This window comes from Tupaia chinensis, unplaced genomic scaffold (assembly GCF_000334495.1).
Source record: "Tupaia chinensis unplaced genomic scaffold, TupChi_1.0 Scaffold000178_1, whole genome shotgun sequence".
NCBI classification, from domain to species: Eukaryota; Metazoa; Chordata; class Mammalia; order Scandentia; family Tupaiidae; genus Tupaia; species Tupaia belangeri.
The window spans coordinates 1,024,905-1,031,710 of NW_006159653.1; the positions used below are offsets into that span (position 1 = coordinate 1,024,905).

A 6,806-nucleotide genomic window follows, 5' to 3' on the forward strand; every position below is an offset into this window, starting at 1 on the left:
CTTCAGCACTGGGGAGCCCCACACACGGTGAGACATGCAGGCAGAGGGTGTGAGCTTTCAGTGTTCGCGTTTAAACAGCTTTACTGAGACGGCGTCCGGTGCCGTGCGCGGTCAAGCCTGGCACAGGTGGGGGGCTCCGGACAGTCGTGGGAGAGAGATCGAAGGCACCAGTTTCTTTTGGTGCCAAACGTTTGAAACCCACGCCCAGCTTTACCAGGATGTGCTTCTCTGTGGACTTTTCGAAGATCCTCCGACTCGTGCCCAAGAAGCCACTGTTTCATCAAGGTAGCAAAACACCTGTCACTCTGCAGTCACAGCCGTCGCGCCCTGCCCTGCTCACGGCCTCTGCCCCGCTCCGCCGAGTGTTTCCTGGAGCTGTGTGTGAGCAGAGTGGGACAGCGGCTGCTGGTACCGGCACTTTCTCCCTGCCCAGACCGACCACACGCCGCCGTGTTTGCAGCAGTAACTCTGCTGTGCCCTGCTGCTCACGCACTCGGGTGGGGCGTGCACGCACCCCAGCTCAGGCGTTCGCCGTGGGTGAGCTACGTGTGGCTCTGGGCTGGGCTGCGAGTACAGACGCTACCGTGAACGTGCGCTCCTGCCGTCCTGACTTTGTTTGCACCTCTCCAAGGCGAACGCACAGTGGCAGAAGGGCTGCGTCATTGGCGGGCCCAGGTTTTGTATTTAAGGCACTTCCGTGCTGTTTGCACACATCGGCCGGCTGTGTGCTCCCACCACAGCACGCGGGTTCCAGCCCTCACACCTCGGCACTCAGAGCTGTCGCTTTCCAGCCGTGGCGCCCCGCCTACAACACGTGGCGGTTGTCTTTCTAGGGCTTGCCACCTGCATAGTTCTCTTGGGAAACATACTTTTCTTTTTCCCAGTTTTGCTATAGGGCACATGTGTTCACCTGAGAGACAGAGAGAAGAAGAGACGGGACAGGAGGGAAAGTGAGAAATCGCTCCCAGGAGAGGCGACCACACCCCAACCCCTTCCCCACTCTCCTCTTTGGAATTTTTGGGCACACACATGCACCCAGCGTGTTTTTCAGTGTGCCGGGTCTGAACTCAAACTGCATAGTCGGCCGCGTGGGAGTCCAGTGTCTTTCTTATTTTTCAAGTACATTTTTAAAAATAATTATTTGTTTATCGTAATTTTTCAATTTTGATGAGAGAGTGAGCCTCCAGGTCCAGGACTTGAATCAGTAAGCCACGTGGGAGTCCAGCGCCTTTAACCACCATGCCACTTGCTGGCCGTGGGACCCAGTGTCTTAATCACCATACCACCTGGCTGGCCCCTGATCTTTGGTGACAAATCTATCCCAATGTCTTGACCATCTTCAGAGTAGGTTGTTTGCATTTTTTAAAAATTTTGCTAGAGTGTGTGAGCTTACCAGAGAGACGGAGTGACAGGAAGAGAAGGGAAGTGAGAAAGCACGACCCCATGGGGTAGCCCGTTACAACCCCTCCTCCACCTCTCCCTCCTTTGGGGATTTTGGGCACACACGAGCCTGGTGTGCTTCTTGCACTGCCAATCCCAGGACTCGAACCGTGCAGTCAGCCATGTGGGGTCTAACGCCATGCCGCTGGCAGGCCCCGTTCCCCTTTAATATTGGCTTCGGCAGTTCTCTGTACGTCCCGGGTACCCAGTCTGCCCTGACCTACCCCGTGAGCTCTGCCGTGCATGGGGTGCCCTGGAATCGTGTTGTTTTTGCCTCAGGGCATGTGTACTAGTTGGAAGGGGGGGGGGAGAAGGGAAGTGAGGCCCCCAGGAGTGCGCCATCTGTGCCACCTTACAGCCACCCTCCTGACTTCTCCTGGGTTGTGGGCACACACTCAGCAGGATTTCAAGTCGCTGGGCCCAGGACTGAATCCACAGCTGGACATGAGGGAGCCCGGCACCTGGACCTCCATGCCACCTGTTGGCCCTGCCCTTTGACTTTCTGAAGGATATTGTTTTTTTTTGCTTTTTGTTTTTTGAGAAATTTTCGCTATAGGGCGCGTGTGCTCGCCAGACAGACAGAGAGAGACAGAGAGACAGAAAGCGAGAAATCACCCCCCGGTGGGATGGTCACGCTGCAATCCCTTCTCCTCCATTCTCCTCTCGGGATCTTGGGCACGCGTGCACATGCGCCCGGCGTGAGTTCTAAGTCACCAGGTCCAGGACGCAAACCGCGGTCGACTACGTGGGAGTCCAGCGACATAGCCATTACGCTAACTGCTGGTTCCCTCTGAAGGGAAGATATTAACTTGGTGAAGCCTAATTTGTCCATTTTTTCTCTTATGTTTGTGCATCTTAAGACACATGCTTCCATCAAAGCTGCAACGCCATCCCTGTGGCTGCTCGTGGGGGCCCCACAGGTCCTCCCCTTTGTGATCTGACCAGACCGCTGTGTGGTGTGAGGCAGGGACCTGGCTCTCCCAGCACCGCCGCGGGACGTGCCCGCTGTCTGCGTGAAGTGGTTTCGCTCTCTCCTGGTTCACGATCTTTTCTACCCTTGGGCTTCAGGAGCCTGAAAGGTGCCACATGCACGCTGGTCGTTCGGACGGACACCCGCTCCCAGCAGCCCCTCTCCCAGGAGTGCCACCTGCATCTCCCCAATTCTGTGTCGAAACCCTCACGGCTGAGGTGATGGTGTGAGGTGTGGCCTTTGCGAGGAGACTGGGCCACAGGGGCCTTACAGGAAGAGGGGTAGGTCAGCGTGCCCTACTGCTCTCTGGCTCTCTCTGTCTCTTCCCAGCCTGAAGACAAAGCACGAAGGTGCCTCCTGAGAGGAGCAGACCCCAGCTCTGCCGGCCCCTCGACCTCCAGATTGAGAAATAGCTCGCTGTGGGTGAACCGTCCACGGCCCCCTCGCAGCGGCTGCAGCAGGCACACACGGCACTGGGCACCTGCGGGCCTGAGGCCAGTCTCTGTGGCATCTGACACTGGGCCCGGCACCTGCCCCACCCGACTCCCAGCCCCGCCAGTCAGCCCTGCCGCCCCGAGCAGGGCGCTGGCTGGACTCCAACTCCAGATGTGAACAAAGTCTCTCGGGGTAAGCACACCCCAGGTATCGTGGGACTCACTTCTGCTGAAAGCCGCCCGCTGCCTGTCACACGTTCGCAGCTGAAGGAGTGCCCTTCACTTCTGCCCGCGGAGTCTTGTGCCCCGACCCCAGGCTTTTGAGGATGAGTGGGCTGTGTCCATCCGGCAGCCCGCGGTCGGGCCTGGCTCCTGCTGCGGGAGAGAGGGAGAGGCCAGGCCAGCTGCAGTGCAGCGGGGTGGGCGGCAGGCGATGTCAGGGTTGGGAAGACGTTCCGAGGAGCAGGCTGACTGTCAGGGATGGTGGATGGAGGGTGCCTGGATGGGGCTCAGACGAGGGGACCTTGTGGCTAGTCCTGGGGCTGCGTCCCACTGTGTCCCGTGGCCAGCTGACGGTGGGGCTGGTGTGGGGCCCTGCCGCCTGCCCAGGACTCAGGCACACAAGGAGGCAGCTGCACTGACCCCGTCTGCCCTGGCACAGGCCACGGCTGGGACAAGGACAGGGGCCGCCCTGGCTGCCAGGCCAGGCTGAGCCGGGAGGTGGCCATGTCCCTGGCCTTGTCCAGCACACGGTAGGGCTGGCTGCTGGCCAGCTCAGCCCTACGGCAGTGAAATGGCACCAAGGAGGGGCTAGCTCCAGGCCGTACCACTGTCCAGTGCACCCCTCAAGATACCCCCAGAGGAACAAGAGGACCCAAGTGCTTAGGGCCATGAGGAGGCAGCCAGGCCTCGCACTCCCCTCCTGGCCCTGAGGGGTGCCTGCCTGGGACCGCCGGGCTGCGGCTACGCCCCCCCCGGCCTACCCCTGCCTTAGTAGGAGCGTCTCTGTCCTGGGGACAGCCCCCCATGACGTGGCCTCCGAGGGAAGCTCTTGAGAGGCCTGAGAACAGGCTAGGCCAGGAAGCAGAGTTGACAGACCCAGGTGGGAGACGTTTGGGGTCCAGGGGCCCTGAGACTGGAAGGCCGCAGCAGGGACTGGCAAGAGGCTGGGCCGGGGCCTGAGATCCCATGGTGGGTTCCACAGGGCCAGGGCTGGAGGGTCTGTGGGCTGCAGGGAGAGCTGGGGAGAGCTGGAGACGGCACCTGGGAGGCCTGCACGGGCACCGCTGCCGTGGCCGCAGCTGCACCCAAACAGGAAGGAGGTGGTGACTTGTAGGGAGGGGGCGTGAGGGTGCAGCCAGCCTGGTGGACAGCAGGGGGAGGGGGTCACATGCCACAGTGCCCCCGCCCGCCAGGGTGGAGGGGCCACAGGCCAACCACTGCCCCAGGAGAGGGCAGCCATGCCCAAGGTCTCGGCCCACGTCCAAGGAGCCCACCCTCCTGGGGGTTGCCTGCTCCCTGTCGGCTGGCTGATCGGTGGCTGGTTCCCCTTCCCCAGCTCTGTCTGGGAAATGCTCTGCCTTTAAAAACAGAGACCTGGGAACCAGCAGTTAGCGTAATGGCTATGTCGCTGGACTCCCACATAGTTGACCGCGGTTCGTGTCCCGGACCCGGTGGCTTAAAACTCACGCCGGGCGCGTGTGCGTGCGTGCCCAGGATCCCGAGAGGAGAATGGAGGAGAAGGGATTGCGGCGTGACCATCCCCCCTGGGGGGTGATTTCTCGCTTTCTGTCTCTATGTCTCTCTCTGTCTGTCTGGCGAGCACATGCGCCCTACAGTGAAAATCTCTCCAAAAAAAAAAACAGAGACCTGGAAGGTTGAAAAGCACACCTGAAAGCCCCGACTTAGGTAGATGAGCCCAGCAGCCCCCACTGGCCGTGCCCCCTCGCAGGGAGGCAGCCTGCCTCACCGCAGTGTGCTCTGGTGGCCCTGCCCGCCCGGCTTCCTGTCTGGACGGTGAGCCTATGCCTGCCCGTCCCTGCCACAGAGGCGCCTCGCAGGCCTGCCTCAGCTACGCCACCTCCAGGCTGAGTTGCCAGGCGCGGTGTGCACCCATGTTCCACGCATGCAGGGGGCCGAGGCCTGAGTCACTGCCATGTCAGCCCAGCTGGCTGGAGCGGGGTGACCCTCCCAGACCTTGAGGCGAAAAGGGATCTGGGCCACCGAGTGCCTGATGGGTACAGGCTTTTCGCGGCTTAGCTTTCTTTAGACAGTCATGTCTGAAAAGCCCAAGGCTGTTTCTCCTCTGCAAGTCCCTGGGACAGAGTGTGACGGTGCCCATTTGGTATAATGCGCAACTCCCTCCTCTGCCACGGCCAGGGGACCCCTGCCCCCAGCACCCCACTCTGGCAGGCTCGCCACGGGCCCCTAGTCTCTGGGCCCCTTCCTCCCAACGGCCCACCCTCGCGGGCTCCAGATGCAGCCCTTGGGCGGGACGCCCATGCTCCCATCGGGGTGTCCACAGCTGGTACCACGGCCCTCTCGCACTCAGCAGCAGGCAGGCTTTCTTTCACTGTCTGCGCACGTGTGTGGCCTGCCTCCCCGCAGGGATGGTGCCGGGGCAAGGGCAGTCCATAGCCGTCCCCCTGCCAGTCTCCAGGTCCCTCCTGGGCCTGGCATGCTGTCGGCCCCAGCCAGTAACCCTCCAGCACCCCGCCCACACCTCGACATTCAGTGCCACGGTGAGAGAGGTCAGGGGCTCTAAAGGATCCCTGCCACGGCTGCCGCGTGCCTGAGCTCGGTGGGGCTCCTGGCCCTCTTCCGTGGCTAGGGGCCTTGACTTGCTTAATCGCTCTTTAAGGGCTTTTATCTTTATTGAATTTTTTTTTTGGAGAGGTTTTTGCTATAGGGCCCTTGTGCTTGCCAGAAAGACAGAGACAGACAGACAGAAATGGAGAAATCACCCCCAGGTGGCCTCGCCGCAATCCCTTCTCCTCAGTTCTCCTCTTGGCATCTTGGGCGCACACGCACCCAGCGTGAGTTTAGCCACCGGGTCCAGGACACGAACCACACTGTACAGCGGTTTTCCGAGTTAGGTAGCAGCACCGAAGCAGTCAGTGAGGAGGTGCTGCTAAGGGGTGGCCACCTTTGTCCGCCCAGGCTACCACGTGCCTTCCCCATTCCCAGTTGGGCAGGGCCTGGCCGCCTGCAGCTGGTGGGTCCTGGTTCCCAAACACCTCTTTGTCTAGAGGGAAGACAGTCCCTCGAGAACCGGGGTGGGATATGAGGGCACACATGGGAACAGAAGTTCCTGGTGACAGCAGAGCGGTGGTGGCAGGAAGGTGGGAATCTCCAGGACACAGAGAACCGGGGTGGGATATGAGGGCACACATGGGAACAGAAGTTCCTGGTGACAGCAGAGTGGTGGTGGCACCAAGGTGGGAATCTCCAGGACACAGCGCCTTCCGGTGTGAGGGACCAAGAGCCCGCACCAGCCCCTCCCTGCCGACACCTCAGGGGCGGCAATCCCGACGGATGGCGCACGCGTGCCCTCCGGCCCATGTCAGCACTCTCAGGGGCCCAGGCTGGCGGGAGGCACTTCGGTTGGCTGGAGAGGGACTCCTCCAAGAGGCCCTCGCGGTTCTAGGTGTGAGTGTGGGTGGGGGATGCCGCCGGGCCTCACAGAACCCACGCAGGAACCGGCGGGCACTGGGCCAAGTTCGCGGAAACTGCCTGCGCGCGCCAGGGAGAGCCGCGGGGCGGGAGCGCCCAGAGCCACCCACGGCCACTCCGCGACGCATTACGCCCAGCCTGCCCCGCGCACCGTCACACACTCGCTCGGGCACACCCAGGACACACGCGGGGAGAGGGGCAAGCGGCCACGGCACAGCCTCCCACGCCCGCCGTCTCCGCCCCTCCGCAGACCCCGGCCCGCGTTGCAGTGGGGGAGAGGGGCTGCGCGC

The 6,806-nt window shown here is 61.8% G+C and overlaps 1 long non-coding RNA gene across 1 annotated transcript in view; it reads right to left on the reverse strand.

Moving 5' to 3' along the window:
• Positions 1 to 69: 69 nt before the first annotated feature.
• The window catches only part of LOC114007447 (uncharacterized), a 10,686-nt gene continuing 3,949 nt past the window's right edge, over positions 70 to 6,806 (reverse strand). Inside the window, exons 2-3 of the long non-coding RNA XR_003549073.1 lie at positions 3,069 to 3,219; positions 70 to 375 (exon numbers count right to left, since the gene is read on the reverse strand). This is a non-coding gene — a long non-coding RNA (uncharacterized LOC114007447). The remainder of the gene's footprint in view (positions 376 to 3,068; positions 3,220 to 6,806) is intronic.